Source organism: Pan troglodytes, chromosome 2 (assembly GCF_028858775.2).
Source record: "Pan troglodytes isolate AG18354 chromosome 2, NHGRI_mPanTro3-v2.0_pri, whole genome shotgun sequence".
Taxonomy (NCBI): domain Eukaryota; kingdom Metazoa; phylum Chordata; class Mammalia; order Primates; family Hominidae; genus Pan; species Pan troglodytes.
This window is the reverse complement of record NC_086015.1, coordinates 69,463,252-69,483,466: the sequence shown is the minus strand read 5'-3', so window position 1 is coordinate 69,483,466 and position 20,215 is coordinate 69,463,252. Positions and strand designations below refer to the sequence as shown.

Below are 20,215 nucleotides of genomic sequence, written 5' to 3'. Positions count from 1 at the left end.
TTCCATTTTTGAGAATGTTGAATGATATGGTGCCATTTTTAAAATGGTAAAAAATCAATCCTATTAATAGCTCACTTTTTTTGAATACTCATTAAGTGTCAGGCATGGGGCAAAGCATTTTACATACATTATCTCCTCGTAACCTCACAACATCTCAAGAAACTAGGCCCCATTACTCTTCCCATTTGCAGATGAGGTAACTGACTGAGGTTCAGGAAAACTAATTAATTTGCCAAAGGTTACCTGTTAAGTGATACAACTGTGTTCAAATATAAGTTTTTCTGGCTCCAAAACCCCAAGTTCTTAACCATATTATTGAAGGATCTTCTACATAAGTGCATTAGGAACTATCTTTTCCCTTACGGCTAGTTTGAGCTATCATGAATTCTTTTTTTGGTTATCTGTTGCTGTGTCACAAATCACTCCAAAACTTAGTGGCTTAAAAAATAATAAGCATTTATTTTGCATATGAATCTGTAATTTGACTAGGGCTCAGCGGGATGGCTTGTGTCTGTTTCAGGAAGAGTAGGTGGGGTGGTTCAACGGGATCTAGCCAGTCCACTTCTAAGATGGCCAACTCATTTTGCTGCAAAGCTGTGCTGGTTGTTGGCTGGGAGCCTCCTTTTTTCTCCTTGTGGGTCTCTCCAGCTTTCTCCGAGTGAGGCAGTTATGTTCTAAGAGCTGCTGTGCCAAAGGACCAAAGCAGAAGCTGCAAGTATTCTTCTCACCTAGCCATGGAAGTAACACAGCACCATGCCTGCCTTATTCCTTCAATCAAGCAAGCCACTAAGGCCAGCACAAATACACAGGGGGTGGAATTGGACTCCACATCTTAATGGGAAGAATAACCTATCACAATCTGTAACTTCAATTACTGTAATAACCACCAAACTGTTGTTCCTCTTTCCACTCTAGTCCATCATAGAGTTTATTCTTAATTCAGTAGATGGAGTGATCTCTTTAAAATCTAAGTCAGGGCCAGGTGAGGTGGCTCATGCCTGTAATTCCATCACTTTGGCAGGCCAAAGTGGGTGGATCACGAGGTCAGGAGTTTGAGACCAGCCTGGCCAACATGGTGAAACCCTATCTCTACTAAAAATACAAAAATTAGCCAGGCGTGGTGGCAGGTGCCTGTAATCCCAGTTACCCAGGAGGCTAAGGCAGGAGAATCACTGGAACTGAGGAGGCTGAGGTTGCAGTGAGCCAAGATCGCACCACTGCACTCTAGCCTGGGCAACAGAGCAAGACTCCATCTCAAAAAAAAATTATATATATATATATATATGTGTGTGTGTGTGTGTGTGTGTGTGTGTGTGTCAGATCATGATACTCCTGTGATGAAAACTTTCCAGTGGCTTCCCATCTTCCTCATAAGATACAAAGTCCTTATGGTGGCCCCTATCTCTCTGTGTTGTCAAGTCCTCATTGTCTCTCTGATCTATTAGGTTGGTGCAATAAAGAAAGTAATGGCAAAAACCGCAATTATGTTTGCCCTAACCTAATAACATCTTTCTCTTACCCCACCCACTCTGCTTCTTACTGTAATTCAAACACATAGCTTGCTCCTGCCTCAGGACATTTGCGTTTGGTGTTACCTGTTGTGCCTAGAACACTTCCAGGCCTGGCCCATGGCTCCTGCTCTCATTTCCTTTAGTCCTCTGTGCATATTTTACCTTCTCAGTGAGGAATTCCCTCATCATGTAAAATTGTAATTCTACTTCTACCATTGAAAATTTCCTACCACTCTTATTCTGCTTTTTCTCCCTCACGTTAAGTGACATATTGCATATTTACTAGTTTATTTAATGTGTATCTCTACTGACTAGAATATCAACTCCATGGAGACGTAAACTCGGTTTATTTATTTATTTATTTTTTGCTGCATCTACCATCTTCAACATTACTTGGCACATAGTATGTGTTTAGTACATATTTGCTGAAACCATAGAGGATTTCAACACAAGTTTTAATTTTTCATGGTGTCGATGTTTGTGAAGTATTTTAATTTGTGACTATAACAATGTCTCATAATACCATCAAATCAAATTTGGCTTAACAGCTATTTGGGATTCCAAGTCACATCAAGGAGTTTAGGGTACAGAATCCCACTGAGATCACTACTAATTCCCATCTCCTACCTTTTCTTGTGGGAAGAGCAATAAAATGTCCAAATGATTATTTTCTCGTGAAGTTAAGCCCCAGTGTGCCTTTATTTCCACAAAAAATCGTGCAATTACTGCGTGCCTAGCCTGCGCTAGTCACTGAAGATGTAGTGGGACAGACACAATTCTAACTCTTATGATGTTAATATTATGGTGAATAAGAAAGATAAATAAATATACAGATACAGAAAGTCATTTTACAGATTGTAAAATGTGCCGTGGTAGACTTATGCAGTGGTCTGTGAAGGAGAACTAGAGGGGATCTACTTTAGTTAGGGTCAGAGAAGCCTTTGGGGTTAAGATAGTCTTTAGGCTGAAACCTGGACAATGTCTTCTGGTTAGTTTTAAGCTACTAACTAGAGGGATACATTCATTCAGCTGATGTTTATTCAGCACCTAATATGGACCAGATACTATTCCAGGTGCTTAGGATTCAACAGTAATGAGACAGACAAAACCCTCTGTTCTAATGCTACTGTGGAAAGATTACTTTCTTAATTTTGTTTAAAAATCTAAAGTTATTACATATTAAGTATATCATTTGGGGTCCAGTCAAGAAAGCAAAAATCGTACTAGGTTTTTCAACAGAGGGACTCTATTATAGGGAATTGGTGTTGGAGATCTGAAAAAGCAGAAAGAGAGCTCTGAGGTCACACAAAGGAAATAACTTCAGAAAGCAGCCTGCATGGTTGTGTGGGAGGATCAAAATAAAGAGTTTGGAGTTGTTTGAGTCTCGAGGCTCAGAGGAGGGATCCCTGTGGCAGAGAGCTCAGATGTCCGAGAAGGTGGCACTGGTACCTCTTAGGATGCGATGAGACTGACTCAGGAGTTGGAGACTGGAACCAACTTATGCTGCCAGGGCGAAGGGCCTCTGCTGGGGACATACTGACAGGAACAGCAAACATATGGGAAGTAGCTAGTCCACTCTGACCTCCCACCTTCTTCAGTTTTCCCCTATTGCAGAATAATCCTAGGAAATACGGTTTGTAGACTCCTAACTTGAGCATTGCAGAAGAGTGTTTGGAAGGGTAGATTTGGAGCCAAGCCACTAGTTTAATAACCAGCACAGATGTTGATATGTGCTGTGGAGAAAGATAAAGCAGGATAGGTAGTTCAAGGGTGGGAGGAAGAGCTTACAGTTTACCATAAGCCATTAGGAAGCTCTTTACCAAGAAGGTGACATTGGAGCAAATTCTTGAAGGAAGTTTGGGAGCAACCATTGGGGCTGTCTTGAGAAAGAGTGGCCAACTGAGACAAGAGTGTTGTAGGGAGGAGTAATAGCAAGTGCAAAGGCCCTGAGGCAGGATTCTTTCTGGAGTAGTCTAAGAATAGAGGCCAACATGCTTGATGCAGAATGAGATATGAAGCCAGGTAGTGTAAAATTTTAGAGCTTAGCTTCCAGAGTAGGAAAACCTGGGTTTTAATCCCAGTTCAGCCCCCTTAAAGAGGTGGGATGTACTATGTTTCTTTCCAAAGCCTCATTTGAAAAGTGGGCTTATTTTAGTATTTTGCTCATGATTATGATAAGGTTTTAGGGGAAAAGAGAGTACAAAGTACTTGCAGTGCCTGACATGTAGTAAGTGCTTTATAACTCTTTTGTGGTGATAGTGATATTAACAGACCTCTATTATTAGTTAAGTGCATGCTACTATTTATTATTATTATACTTTTAAAAAGAGACAGGGTAGGCCAGGTACGGTGGCTCATGGCTGTAATTCCAATGCGTTGGGAGGCCAGGCGGGCGGATCCCAAGGTCAAGAGATCGAGACCATCCTGGCCAACATGGTGAAACCCTGTCTCTACTAAAAATACAGAAATTAGCCGGGTGGGGTGGCGCATGCCTGTAGTCCCAGCTACTTGGGAGGCTGAGGCAGGGGAATCGCTTGAACCCAGGAGGTGGAGGTTGCAGTGAGCCAAGATTGGACCACTGCACTCCAGCCTGCCAAAAGAGCGAAACTCCATCTCAAAAAAAAAAAAAAGAGAGAGAGAGAGAGAGGGAGACAGGGTCTTGGTATGTTGTCCAGTCTGGACTTGAACTTCTATGCTCAGGCAGTTCTCTCACCCTCAGCCTCTTGAGTAGCTGGGACTATCGGTGTGTGCCACTGCACCCAGCTTATTATTACACTTCTTAAAGGACCCAGAGCTTGAAAACTAGGGCAAGAAATTGTTTTTGATAATTTCTGCTGTTTCAATTCCCCGTGCCCCTGTAAAGATTTTTGACTGTGCATCAGTCAGTACTGACTTCTCCAATAAACTTTATGATGTGTTCTCACCCTCATTTTCAGTATTTGTGTAACCTGAAGCATGTAAGTGCCAGGCTTGCTGTTATGGTTGTAAAAAATAGCAATACCTTTTCTCTGTAAAGTATTGGACCATATGATTTGGTGTTGATTACAATGAAGCCTGAAGTGGCAAGTGACAATTCTGATGGCTGAGAGTTTGGTTGAAGATTCCCAGAATTCATCCTGGGCCATGGGTTGGTGCCATGGACTTTGGATACTTAACTGTTGATAGGGTTTATTTCTGGATGGTGGGGGTACTTGTTGTCTTTGTGTTCTTTCGTAGATTCTACATTGTCTACAGCATTAACTTTTTATATCTGAAAAGAGAAATAAGGGACAACTACCAAAAATTTGATCAGGCCCTATTGTGTGAATTTTTTATTTTCCATGGCTTGCTTTTAGTGTAAGTGTCATTCATTGACATTAGTTAGTATTCATTTAAGCATTTAGAAAGCCACTTCTTTTTTCTTAGATGTCTCATTTTCTGTTTTGCTTATGTAAAACAAAACAAAAAATACTTGCACAACATTTTATAAAGCGGTTAATTTAAAAAATTGCTCTCTTCAAATGTAACATATGTTATGTGTTGAGATTAGGAGCTCTCTGGATTTCCCTACTGGTTCATTTAAATACCTGTGTTTTGTTTGTTTGTTTATTTTGATTGTTTTGTTTTGAAACAATAAACCCATTGGAGGCCAAGGCAATAGCTTCAATTAAACACTTTGACTCTTTGCTTCCCTCTGGGCAAAAATGTGGGTTTCCCAGAAAATGAGAGCCTCACTGCTAGGTAAATAGGTTAAGAGGCAAGTATCTGGTGAAAACTTCTTGTAAGAGCTCCAGGATCATCCATCGTATCACCAGGTCTTCCCTGGCTCACAGGAAGCTAATGGCAGTCTTACCCTGCTGCCAAATGGAGGAAATAAAGATTGCCTCTGCCCTCTCTTTGCCCTTGATCAGCAGTTGCTGTTGACAGGGATGACAAATCAGATGGAACCCAAGAGTGAGAACCAGTAAGCATTGTGTGATAATGACACTCACTTAATACACATGAAACAAAACACAACAAAAACAAAACTCCCCAGTTTTTTCTTTTGTTATTTATATGTCACAACAAAGGTACCCATTTCCTTCTAATGAAAATTATCTCTAATACAGATTCATTGACTGGATTTTATCTGGACTCACATTGGGTCCAGTTTGAATAGACGACAAAGGCATAATCTGCGTTCTTGGATTAATGAGAATCCTATAGGCTTAAAGTAATGTGACTGTCTTAGAAGGCAAAGCACTCACCTGACATCTCTGAAATAAGGAAGGCTTGTTTGAAAAGGCCCAATTTCTATTAGATTCTATTTAAAGACTATTGTCTTTATATAACATAATAATTCAAAGTAACTTATAATAATAAAAGCTACTTGATTTTATTTATTTTTATTTTTATTTTTTTTGAGACAGAGTCTCGCTCTGTCACCCAGGCAGGAGTGCAGTGGCGCAATCTCGGCTCACTGCAAGCTCCGCCTCCCAGGTTCACGCCATTCTCCTGCCTCAGCCTCCCGACTAGCTAGGACTACAGGCACCCACTGCCACGCCCGGCTAACTTTTTCGTATTTTTAGTAGAGACGGGGTTTCACCGTGTTAGCCAGGATGGTGTCGATCTCCTGACCTTGTGATCCGCCCGCCTCGGCCTCCCAAAGTGCTGGGATTACAGGCGTGAGCCACCGCGCCCGGCCGATTTTATTTTTTAAAAATTGGCCACTACTTTTCTGATAATACCATTGATACCTCATATAGTATTCTAATGAGATAGTTATTTTTAAAGTCAGTGTGGGTAAAGACCAGAACTTGGGTTTATCACATCAGCACAGGCTTCTGTTCCTCACTGTCTGTATTTTCCAAGCAAATGTTTAGAAGCATTAGTAATTGGGTTTTTTATGTTGCTGTTGTTAAAAAAAAAATCACCTCTAAAAGCTACCTAATTTGGCTTAACAATGAGACTGAAAAAAAATAATTTCTATGACTCATCTATCTAGAAACTATATAGTCCATAACATAAAATGAGCTATAGTTGTAGCCAGAGAAGTACCACATAATGTGAGAATGTAATTGCTCACTGAGACATGAACTAATTGAAATGAGGGCAATAACAGTTAATCAGCTGGGTCTAAATGATTTTGCTGTTGCTCCAAGTCCATATATTTTTGGATTGTGATTTATAGTTATAGAGATCATTGGCAAACATTAGATAAGGTAATGGAAGGGGCTGGGAATCAAAGCTATAGTTTAGTTTTCTAGGAATCTGCTGATGTCATTATTTATGGGGGAAAACATAAGCATGTTACGAACAACACCAGAGTCCCAAGAGTGAAATCAACTGCCTGAGAACCCATATTATGACCAGGCTAACACATGTGTTGTCTCATGTAATCCTCATACAATTTTATGTGATATTTAAATGCTCATGTTTCTCAGCCTTTGCTCATGAGACACTTTTTGAATGTTTGAGTTTTTGATGCCAAATCTAAACCCCCTTCAAGGTAAATACCACTATAAATATGAGGGAAAAAAGCATGTGTTAACAAATGGAAAGATATGTTCAGTTTTATGCTACTTACTCTGTAGACCTGCTTCAACATGATACTGCTGTGTGGCTAGAAATTTTACTGCCCCAGTAAGTTTTCTTCAATACTATGAAGACCATGCATAGGTAGTACTATAGTGTACCTTTCTTTGGTGTAGGCTTAGTATTGTACCCGATTCTTCTTTATTTTTTCAACAAGTTCTATGTTGCACTCTGTGATATTTCCTCTTGTTTACTTTGATGTAGCCATATGTATACGTGATGGGAGTGAAAATAAAATTTACATGTTCGTGACTATTTGGCTGTACACTTGAGAAGGCTTCAGAACTATCATGCCTATGTCAACTGAGAACGAATGTATTTGTTAAATGGACATAAACTCCTTTTTTCTTTTATCTGTTTTGAATTGCTATTGTAATTGCTTTGTTTTAGTACTTGATACAAATTTATTTCTCGCTTTATATCCAGTTATATAATATTTGCTCAATAAATATCACATTCATTTAATTATAGAAGGCTTTGATTATGTGAAGAATAACATGGTTAACATGGAATTAGGGCAATTGAGATCCTCAAATTTAGACATTATATTTCAATAAGTAGGCATTTTCTTATGGATCCGTGCTAGTGGCTAATGACTAGAATGATGGTATTTATAGAATGTGTTGACTTTGTGATTTCTTATTGAAAGATAATCCAAAAAGTTGTGGTTAGGAGCTATATAGATTCTTGCGTGACTTTGAAAAATGGTGATTAGGGATGGAAAATTTCTTCAAGGTTGGGAAAATATACCCCTCTTGGAAGAATTAAATTAGGCATTATGTATAGAAAACCTGTGCTCTTTGTTAGAGATATAGTAAGTGATCCATAGTCTTCCTTCTTCCATAACCGTTTCCCTTTAGAAGCACAGAGTATGTTGTTGGGGGCGGGCGTGGGCAGATACTGTTGTTGTCATGGTTAATGCTTACCGAATGCATATTATGACCAGGTTAAGCATTTTACCTGTGTTATCTCATATAATCCTCACACAGTCTTATGAGGCATGCATTATTATTATTCCCATTTTAGAGATGAGGAAACCAAGACCCAAAATGTTTACCTTGTCTATGGTTGCACAGTTTGCAAATACCAGAGCTGAGATTTGAACTCACCAAATCTGGTTGTAGATTTTGTAACAGTTTCTCTAGACTGACATTCTGAAAGAGCTTTAGATCCCTGCAATTTTTAGGAAAATGACATAACATGGTCAGTGATTGCTGATCTCACTCTTTAAGTTCCCATATTGGGAGGACTAATGAAAGCAGCTGTTAAATTGATGAAGAGTAAATTGTGCTATTTATTATTATTTATGGAAATGTAACAATGCCTCAACTAAATTATAATATTTATGAGAACAGTGATCATGTTTTGCCCATCTTTATATCTCTGCAGTGTAATAGTTTTTTTAACAACTTTATTGATACACAATTTATACATAATAAAATTCACTCCTTTAAAGTATATAATTCTTTAGTTTTTATTATATGCACAGAACTGTGCAACCATTGAAACGATGTAATTTTAAATAATGTTCATTATTCCCCAAAGAAACCATGTAGCTATTAGCAGTCATTCCCAATTATTATTATTATTATTATTTTAGACTTTGTCGCCCAGGCTGGAGTGCAGTGGCACGATCATGGCTCACTGCTTTCTCAACCTCTGCTGGTCTTAAGTGGTCCTCCCACCTCAGCCTCCCGAGTTTCTGGGACTACAGGCACGTGCCACTATATCTGGCTAATTTAAAAAATTTTTTTAGAGACAAGGTTTCACTATTTGCATAGGCTGGTCTTGAACTCGTGAGCTACCATGCCTGGCCCCAGTTATTTTTTTTTTTTTTTAACTAAGCAAGAAAGCTGCCGAATATTAGAAACGTTCAGTATTTAGCATTGAGCATGCAAAGTCACCTAATTTGTGGAAACTTGATATTCTTAATTAATCACAGCTTTTCACCAAAATAATTATTTTCTTTTAATATGCTTTTGAAAATTATCTGGTTGAAATCGTTGGAAGTAGTTCATTCCATTTTACACAAACAATTGCTATAATTAATCGGAGAAAGTGAAAGTATTATTACCTGCCATAATGGAGAGAGTCTATCCGCTCTCATCCCCTTTTCTCATAGACAACTTTCAGCGCTAGGATATAGCGTTAATGGTTTCCTGAATCCCTCTTGGAACAAAAATGCCTCAAGGATAATCCTCAAAAGTTGATTTCTGATAAATGTGTATCTAATGCTGAAGATTCTTATCCTTTATTTCCTGGATGCTTTTTAATACTGTTTGAAATGAATCAATTACAACCTGAGAACTCTCATGTTCCTGACTTTAATGAATGCGAGGTTTCCATGAGTTTGTATGTGCCAAAGTTCCCTTCCCTGAAAAATGAGGAAAAATGGTTAATGTTCAGGTTCAAGTTGACTTTCCTGTGGAATGTTTTCTGGTCCTCCTCAGTATTCTGGTTAAGAGGCAGTAAGACATAGTTCCTGACAGTTTAGGTTTGGGATCAAAGAGCTTGTGGGGAAGGGTTTTACCAGCTTTCTTCTCCCAGACCGTCAACTCCATCAGCTCCCCGCTATGTTTCCTGGATGAAGACAGTGTTGATTTATTCAACCCTGGGTGAAGAGCTGTGGAAATTCAGCTGCACCTCGCTCCTCCACTAGTTTATCCTCCCACCCCTCCCCAATGTCTTCTTTGTGTACAGAAGTTCCCACCTAGGAACAAAAACCTGGTTTCAAGTCCTGGTCCTGCCACTTACCAGCTGTGTAATTCTTGGCAAGTCACATAATGTGTGCATGTTTTCTCATCTGTGACATAGGATAATAATATTACCTACTTTATAGTGTTGTTGCAAGGATTAACTGAGATAACGCATATAAAGAATAGACGTTGACCTAAATACAGATTTTTTAAATGAACATAATTTTCTAATGCCTTTAATTTGCTGAGGGGTTTGTATCCTTGCACATGAATGTATTTGGTCTCACAATCATTCTGTGATATAGTCAGAGCAGTAGTTACCCTTTTTGTTTTACAGATAAGGACATTGAGTGCATAAAAGGGAATGTTCCAAGGTAGTCACATAATTAATTTAGTGGCAGAGCTGGATCAAGACTGGTTCTTCTTACATCAGCTCCTTGAGCTGCTGTTTTTGTTTATTACTGGGAACCATTTGCTTGCCCTAGACAGACATATACTCTCTTTTTGTATTATATGATTCATTCAACAATCTGGAAGGTTCACATTTTTCTTTGACATAATGTGGATCTCCTTGAAAGGTAACATGTTTACACTTAACTGAGAGCACCTGGCTTCCAGGAAAAGGATACATGGACGGTTTGAATAGTTCCTGTGGAGCTACTTGGATTTGGCACTCAAAACTTCTTTTCCTTCATCCCATGTCATAGCTATAGAGAAAAGAGCTAGAAGTAGGATCATGAAAACCAGATCAGATGCTTCCCATCTCTCATGTCTAGGCCACTTTTGCAAATCATCAGCACAATGGAATAAATGCCAAGTCCTTATTTATTTCAGGTATTGTAGGTGTGGTTTTTAAAATGAGATTCCAATACCTTCATCACACAGTGTTCTTCCATGCAAGATGGAACCTGAAAGGGTCTGCTGATCCCAAACATGCAAGTTATAGCTGGAATAAAATAATTGTCTTTACACACCTGCTGTTGAATGGCTTGGCATTATTCCATTTATGAGACACAATTACTGACACTACTGTGTTGAGATCTGGGATAGAAAAAATAAGGGTCCTGTTTCTGACCTTTGTTATCATAGTTGAGAGTTTTGGACAGAGAATGCCCTATTATTCAAAATGGTGCTTCTAGAAAGGATCCATTTATGTTGCCGTGAGTGGCCTTGCTTCCTTGTGAAGTGATTTGTAGATCACCACATATAAAGTGTTAAATAACTCAACAACTTCCCCTGATTCCTGAGGAGGAGGCTGGCCTTCTTTATTCGTGTTTATTTTATAATGTGTTATAGGGATGACAATCAGTCAAGTCTCTTTTAGCTGCTTTCTCGTTTACAATGAGGCATCAATTCTGATTAGACACAGACCTAAACTGATTCCAAGTTCTTAGAAGACAAGGATCTTACCTTTTCAACTTTGTTCTGCTGGAGGTACAGCACACCTGGGAGTGGGGAGGGGGCAGTGTATGTGTGTGTGTGTTGCTTAGTGACACTAACAATTTGAGTCACATTTATTCACATGACCCTTTTGAGTCTGCATAGCTGTCTCATCTGGGATTACCTGTATCATGGATTTTTACCCCCTCTCTCCACTGTTCGTTTTCTAACCACTCCCACCCTCCAAAGTAGTATGAGCCATAGATTTTCTTTCAGCCCTTTCCTTGGCACCATGACCACCTTACCCACACACCTTTTCTTTTCACATTGGAATTGTTTCTGCTTCAACGCACCCTTCTGTCTCCCTCTCTCACCTTTGGGTCCCTAATTCCTAATGTAATGGTATTTGGAGGTGGGGCCTTTAGGAGTTAATTAACCAAAGGTCAGATTCTCATGATGGAATTAATGCCCCATGTAAAAAGGGGAAGGGCTTTCATTTCCTGCCATGTGAAGATACAGCAAAAAGGCAGCTGTCTGAAAATCAAGAAGAGGGTCCTCTCACCAGACAGTTCTTGTTATGTTACCCAGGCTGGATTTGAACTACTGGGTTCAAGCAATCCTCCCACTTCAGCTTCCCTTGTAGCTGGGACTCCAGGTGTCTGTCTCAACAATGCTTATTGTTTAAGCCATCCAGTTTATGGTATTCTGTTATAACAGTCCAAACTAAGGAAGACAAATCCTTATACTTATGCTAAGCAGAAAGTCTCAAATTGACATTAATAGGCATCTAAGATATTTCTAATGTTTGTCAATCCCCTTTTGTGATAATAGGATAATTCAGACCTCAGGCTCAGAGCCTTAGGCTACAGATAAAACAAAATGGCTTTATTTTTGTTGCATTTATTTTTAGTTACTTACTGTTTATGGCAGGATGAAACTGATTTTCCATTTGAGGTAAAGCTAAATGTTTCCTTTTTTAAAAAATTATACACAGTAAAATTCACCATTCGTGGTGTGCACTGTGGGTTTTGACCAAAGCACAGTCGTGCAACCACCACCGCAGGCAGGAAACAAAACAGTGTCCTTCTCCTTTCCCTAATTACCTGTGCTGCTCCCACCCTACATAGCTGGTAACCACTGCTTGATTCTCCATCTCTATAGAATATATAGAATATAAATGGAGTAATCATACAGTGTGTAATCTTTGAGTCTGGCCTCTCTTTCCCTGAGCATGATGTATGTGAGACTCGTCCATGCTGTGTGTATCTGTAGTTTTGCTGAGCAGTAGTTCTTTGTAGGGATGTGCCACAGTGAATTCATTCACCAATTGAACCACATTTGGTTGTTTTCATAAAGTTTTGGTTGATTATGCATAAAGCTCTTCTAAACATTTGTGTATGGGGTTTTGTGTGAATATGTTTTCATTTCTCTGGGGTAAACATTTAGGAGTGGGATTGTTAGGTCATATGAGAAATTTATGTTTAACTTTTTAACTAACTGCCAAACTCTTTCCCCAAAGGGTTGTACCATTTTCTATTCTTCCCAATAAGGCATGTGAGTTCTAGTTGCTCCATATTTTTGCCAGCATTTGGTATTACAGAAACATTTTTAAACATTCTAATAGGTTTGTGGTGGCTAAGTATTTCCTTTTTACCCAAATATGTTTAAATTTTTTTTTTTTTTTTTTTTTTTTGAGACAGAGTCTCGCTCTGTTGCCCACACTGGAGTGCAGTGGCACGATCTCAGCTCCCAGGTTCAAGCAGTTCTCTGCCTCAGCCTCCTGAGTAGCTGGGAATACAGGTGCCTGCCACCACTAATTTTTCTATTTTTAGTAGAGACGGGGTTTCACCATCTTGGCCAGACTGGTCTTGAACTCCTGACCTCATGATCCATCCACTTCAGCCTCCCAAAGTGCTGGGATTACAGGTGTGTGCCACCGCACCTGGCCTGTTTAATTTTTTTTTAAAAGCAGTTTCAGAAGGGGTTTTTAATATTAAATAAGATGTCTGTTTCACCACAAAAGGCAGTTTGATTTGAGGGATAGATATCAAGTAAATTGTAGCGCTGATTGTCATATATGGCAAAAATTGTGCAAGAGGTAGGTAACTGAGTGAATTTGGAGGACTAATACATTCTGCTGTGCTCTAGCTCTATCAGCTAAAGAATGAACTGCATGAGGCTGTCCTGGATATCCAACTGATACTCTGGATATTTATCAGATGCAAATGATTGTGTTAGAATAGGAAAATGATGATCTGTTCTTAACACGTAAGCAGTTGCAGTGACTGTCATTTTTTGAAGTCTTGTTAGATTTTGACAAGCAGGACCCTGATTAATTTAACAGCAGGTGATATCATGGAATATTGACAATTTAATCTTTGTGGGCTGATTATTTTCCTTTAACAGTCTGGCCATAAGACCGTTTGGACAGTTGCTGAGTGAGATCTCAACATCTTGAAACCGGATGGCGTTGGGAAGGTGAAGCAGTGGGAAATGGCTTATCAGAATTTCACCAGTAGGATTTTTCTTTTTCTGCCTCAACTGGATATTTCAAGAGAATGTCTAGAATAAAAAGATAGCGCGGACAAGTTCCCAGTCCAGTTTCCTTTTTGTAGTCATGGTTTGTGGATTTCAGTGATAAGGAAGGTCACTTTATCATTTCCTCAGTACGAGTCTCTGAAGCCAGATACACTGCAAGTTTATGAACCATAAAATGTGTGTAAGAAGCAGATAGCCACTCAAGCTTTACTGGATGAGGTTTGGGGGCATTGCTAATTCATTCTGAGATACTCACTAGGACATAGCTCAAATTAATTACTTAAGTTATTATCTAGTGGTGGGAAGGGTTGATATTCACTATTCTAGTACAAATCTTGGAGCTACTTAAATACTTAAAAAGCAATCTGTTTAAGTGATGAGCAGTTTGGGGTTTAAAAATAAAATCAAGTGGAAAAAATAGTACCACTTTCTCAAATCTACTTGTAGTATATTCCTATTCATCGGTAAGGCAAGTAAAGTATTGTTGACCTTGAGGCTGGCTTTCTATGAGATAGGAAACCTTGAAACATTGTTTGTGTGATTCAGCTGGAGTCTATAAGTTGTTTGCATGTTTTTTTGTGAGGACTAAGTTACTGTTGAAAGTACTTGAATAAAATACCCAAGAATCAGGTCTTAAAATATTTCTTAAATAATGATTTCATTCAGTTTATAAAATGCCAAGACAGTTACCTGCCTACTGATACCATTTGGAGCATGAGAGTTGTTTAAACAATCATTTCATCTCTTCCCATTTCTGAAGCTACCCTCCTGAGGTTACCACTGTTAAGGGAATAGTATTATTATACCCATTTAACTATGTGAACTCATAAAACTCATAAACTTGTAAAACAAGCCATATTCTGTTTTTCAGTGAAATGCAGTGATAGTTTACATCTTATTCTGTAATTTGTTTGTATCACTTCAGTGCACATTAAAGGCATTCCTTCAGGTAACTGCATGTAGATTTAACCATTCTTTTTTTTTTTTTTTTTTTTTTTGAGACGGAGTCTCAGTCTGTCGCCCAGGCTGGAGTGCAGTGGCGCAATCTCAGCTCACTGCAACCTCTGCCTCAGCCTCCCAAGTAACTAGGACTACAGTTACCTGCCACCATGCCTGGCTAATTTTTTGTATTTTTAGTAGAGATGGGGTTTCACCGTGTTAGCCAGGATGATCTCGATCTCCTGACCTCGTGATCTGGCCACCTCGGCCTCCCAAAGTGTTGGGATTACAGGCATGAGCCACTGCAACTGGCCAATTTAACCATTCTTTACCATTTACCATTACATAGCTAAAACATTTTCCCAAGGGTGGATCAACCATATTTCATTCAATCATTTCCATATTCGTGGACACTCATTTTTTCTGTGTCTTGGAGGGCTGCTTTTGTTTTGGTCTTTTTTGTTTTGTTTGCTACAAACCATGCTGTCACAAATATCTAAGAACATTTTTGTTTTTCCTAGAGACCACAGCCAATAGGAATCAATAGAATTTTAAAAACAAATCGTGGAGTTGCGTAGATAGTTTTTCAAAGCATATGAGAGTTTTTTTTTTTTTTTTTCAAGAGTGGTTTTCTTCTATCTGTTTGAGATGTCATGCTGTTTCAGGTAAGTATGTTTCTTGTTCTTATTTTGAGTGCTAGAAGTTGTTTGGGACATGGTACTGGATGTAGTGTAATGAAGGCAACTCAGATATTCTCATGGTTGAGAGCTGTACTGACCAGTCCAGTAGCCACTAGCCACATGTGGCTATTCAAACTTAAAGTTATTAAGATTAAATAAAAGTTTACATTCAGTTTCCTAATCACACTGGCCACTTTTTAATAGCTACATGTGGCTAGGGGCTACCAGGATAGACAGCACAGATATGGAACATTTCCATGAAGACACGTTCCATCAGACAGTGATGGTTAAGGATGAGGGATGCTGCTGTCACATTGCCTGTGTTCAGACAGACCATGGCTCTGCCCAACTTGTTATGTGACCTTGGGCAGGTTACTTCTCTGAGTCTGAGCTTCTTCATCAATAAAATGAGGGTAATAATAATCCTTACTTCTGTGTTTCTTGTGAAGATTATATACAATAATAGTATTGATTAAGTGCTTAACAGCTTGCTTGGGACATAAGTGAACATCTGAGAAATGGAAGCTATTATTTTTTTCCCAGAGTTATATATATTTTTTCTTTTTTGGGGGGTTGGACGCTGTGCTTATTATTAGCTTAAAGCTAATAACTGCAAAATATCGTTGGCCCAATTTCTAGCTAGAAAAAGAGAAGGCAGTATTGTAGGCTAAGGAAAATCCCAGTTTGTCAGCCTGGTCGCTTTTTTTTTTCTGCTTTTTTTTTTATATTAGTACGCTGTCCCTGAGAAACATGGTAGAATTTGTTTTACTCGTCTTCTGTCAGGAAGTAACCCTTCTGGCTTTGTTAGAAGCATGGTTTATAATAATTGTACCCAACCCAGATGGCTCCTGAAAACCCTTTGAAATGCCATCTGCCAGGCGTGTGTCCAGCCAGCAGCCTGTCATTCTGCTACAAGAAAAGAGAAGGCGGGGTCCCCTCCCTGGGTCCTTTTCTCCACAACATCGGTGAATAGAGCCTGGTCAGGTTGGCCCAGACCCAGGGCGGGCTGCTCAGAGGATAGCTGGGAAACCTCCTGCTAGCCTGAGCATGGAAAGGTTTTGTCTGGGTAATAAACCCTGAACGTTTTGTGGGTGGAGACTTGCCCGCCCTCCCACTCCCTTCCCCTGCTGCTCTAAGGCATCCTAAGCATATTTATTTACATGGAAAAATGGTATCTGCTAGTTTGATGTTTCTGCTGAAATGCAGCATTTTTGACATTCTTGATTATTTTGAATCCTCTCAGGAAATTAAGACCCCAGGGTGATTGTTGTCTTTAACGTAAACCTGACAAATTGGATCTGAAAACATCATTGAAAGAGTGGCAAAGATGGCTGCAGAAGGAGAAAAAAATTAACATTGTCTAGTTTGGCAAGACTATGAAACTCAACACATTTTTTGTTTTGTTTTATTTTGTCCTCATTTTTTTTCAAGATGGATTAAGTTAATGGAACTTTGGTATGGAGGCTGAATATGAGAGTTGCCATATAGAACATATTTAGGACAGATCCTTTCACAGCAAGTTTCAAAGAGATTCTATTCTTGCACTGCACTGGAATTCCCAGTGTGATGTAGACTGTTTGTGTTTTAGAGGTAGCTGGCTGAACAGCTTTTTCACTTGGCTCCAAGACATCACACCCTCCTCCTTTGCTCCTATCTTGCTGGCTACTGCTGCTTAGTCTCCTTTGACGATCTTTCTCTTATTCTCATCTTCGAAAAGTTAAAAGTTCTTAGTGTTCAATCCAAACTTCTTGGCTTGTTTTCCCCTAAACTCTCTCTGTAGATTTTATCTTTCTGTCTCTTGCCTTCAAATGCCATTGGTTTACTAATCAACTGATCACTCTTAATATTATTATTAAGTTTACATTCCACCCTCTACTCTGACCTTCAGACTTTTAAGGTCAGCTGTGCTCCAACTCTCTGCTCGTAGGTGTCTATTAGTGAACCTAACATGTCCAAAAGTGAACTTTTGATTTTCCCTGTTCCCAAAACCTTTCCCCTCAGCCTTCTCAATCTCTGCAAATGGCACAGCCCATTTGCCCAGGTCACAAAATAGGTATTTCTGTCTTTATTCTGTCTTTCTTACATATAACATCCAATCCATCAGCAAGTTCTATTAGTTTTGTCTTCAAAATATAGACCTAGCATGGTGTGATGAGCTGACATACTTTTTTAAATTTATTTTTATTTTAAGTGCTAGGATACTTACATATGACATGCAGGTTTGTTACATAGGTAAACATGTGCCGTGGTGGTTTGCTGCACCTGATCTTCGTATTAAGCCCCACATGCATTAGCTGTTTATCCTGGTGCATCTCCATCCCCCTGATGCTCTCTGTCCTCCATCGGTGGGTGGCATGGAGAGCATCAGGATAAATAGCTAATGCATGTGGCGCTTAATACCTTGATGATGGGTTTTACTTTTAATATGTCTGTTCTATGGACTATGCTGTAGCTCTTTAAAATACTCATGTTTGTAATAGAAATCTCACTGCTTCTTATCACTTCTGTCCTATTCTAGTCCATATCTTGATTACCATTCACCTGGACACTATGGTAACCACCCAACTGGTCCCCCTGCTTCTATTCTTGCCCACCTCCCGCCCTACTCTCCAAAAACTTGTTCTCCTTGAAGTCAAAGAGCTTTAAAAAGGAAAACTAAGCCGAGTGTGGTGGCTTATGCCTGTAATCCGAGTAATTTGGAGGCCAAGGTAGGAGGACTGCTTGAAGCCAGGAGTTAGAGACCAGCCTGGGCAATATAGTGAGACCCCCCATTTGTACAAAAAAAAAAAAAAATTAGCTGGGTGTGGTGGCATGTGCCTGTAGTCCTAACTACTCAGGAGGCTGAGGTGAGAGGATCTCTTGAGCCCAGTAGTTCAAGGAGATAGTGAGCTGTGATTCCTCCAGTGCACTCCAGCCTGAGCGATAGAGCGAGACTCTGTCTCTGAAAAGGAAAATAAAAGAAAAACCAAATCAAGGCACCCCCTTGCTCAAAACCATTCTAAGGATGACATTCCATTATCCTTAGAATAATATATGAAGTGTTTTCTATGGCCTACGTAATCTTGCCGCTTGCTTTCGTTTCCAGCCCTTTTTTCATCACTGTACCGCAACCATGCTGGCCTTTCTGCCCTTCCCTGAACACACCAGATCACACCCGTATCAAAGCCTTTTCCCTTCCCTCTGCCTGGATGCATTCCTCATCACCTTTTCTATTAGCCAGGCTCTTCCTCATCACCTAGCTAATATAGCTTCCCTACTTCTCCCTTGCTCCCTCCCTCCAAGACACTGTCTAAACCTTTAACCTATGTTGCTCTGAGATACTTTCTAATCTTTCAGTCTGTAGAAGAATGATTTCCTCCTGATATTATATGCTATATTTATTTATATACATATTTGTTTTCTGTGTCTCACAGTAACATATAAATTCCATCAGGGCATGAGCTTTGTCTTGTTCACCAGTGTTTTCCCAGTGCCTGGCATGTGTTGGGGCCTCAGTAAATATTTGTTGAATAAATACAATATATAATGCCATGAATACACACACATATACATAAACAGATATATATATATGTATATAATAACAGATTATTATAGTGGGATTTGAACGATAAGATTCTATCAATTCATTCTAACAAAAACATAAACTATAATGTCTACTAAAAATTATTGAGCAAAGCCCTCAAAAAGGATTATCTCATTCAATACACACAACAAACTTATGGATTAGGTGCTATTACTATCCCTATTTTGCAAACAAGGATACTGAGAAATAGACACTAAGGAACCTGTCCAAGACCACAGGTTGGAGAGGCAGACCATGAACCTAGGATTCCCACTCCAGACCACTGTTCTTTAACAGTATATGATACTGTCTCTATGTTTCCTGTGCCTGACACTTGAGATGTAAATTTAAAAGTTGTGAACTACCTCAAGGGATTTGTCATCACCTGCCAGGGGAGGCATGAAACGGGAACAAATTAGGAAACAGTGTAAGAGTAGACTTTTTAACCTGAAGGTTCTAGCATGCTGATTATGAGAAGCAAACATCTATACTATAACCATCCTATGCCCAATTTGCAGCTATTTAAAATATTCTGATTTCAGATAGAAGAATTATGTGCACTAAAAATACATTTTGCCTGAGTAAAGTGTGTACTAAGTGTTGAGTGTTTTTGACTTATGAAAATTGTGAATATCCAGTGTAGGCGTGGATGCGGTTATTCACATGGGCAGGTGATCAGAGACTGCACAGTGCTAAGAACTTCAGCGCCACTAGGCACATATAGTTGGTTATTTAATTGCATTACATTTCAACGAAGAGATCCTAGACATAGGGAAATATCGTTGCTTATTATATAGGAAAACGTTGACCTTAAATCACCACCACAGGTAATAATGCCTTGCAAAATGAGCTCTGTTGAATGTAACAGCAGAAATCACACTTTTTGCTCTTTTTTTTCGTCTCATAATATTTAACATAGGCTCCTAGTACATGGTACATAATTGCTGTTTGGTTTATTTTCCTTTCTTGACTTATGTGTAAACCACATTCTGCTCATTGCTTCCACTTTGTTGACTGAGATTGGGCTAAAATGATAGATCCATAGCCCAGCACCTGAGCTGGGTGACTTTTTTACTCTGGATGCTCTGCATTATTTCATAAGAGGAAGCGTTACATTTGTTAGCCACTGAGAAGATGACCAGATTAATTCAGGGGGAGAATTTTCTAGCAAATGCAGCGTCCTTTCTCCCTAGTCAGAATTCATGGACGGCCTCTTTTTGCCCAACATATTAATTACATGAGGAGCAGCAGCATTTTAATCCCTGGGAGATGTCCAACCACAGATCTCAGGCAATCATATTTCTCTGGTGATGTGTTTATGCAGCAGGTGTCATTTTCTTTAAAGGGCTTTGGAAC

General features: G+C 39.3%; 1 protein-coding gene across 34 annotated transcripts in view; it reads left to right on the top strand.

Moving 5' to 3' along the window:
- MAGI1 (membrane associated guanylate kinase, WW and PDZ domain containing 1) overlaps window positions 1-20,215 on the top strand; it is a 674,091-nt gene that overhangs the window by 513,581 nt on the left and 140,295 nt on the right. The gene's annotated exons all lie outside the window — the stretch shown is intronic.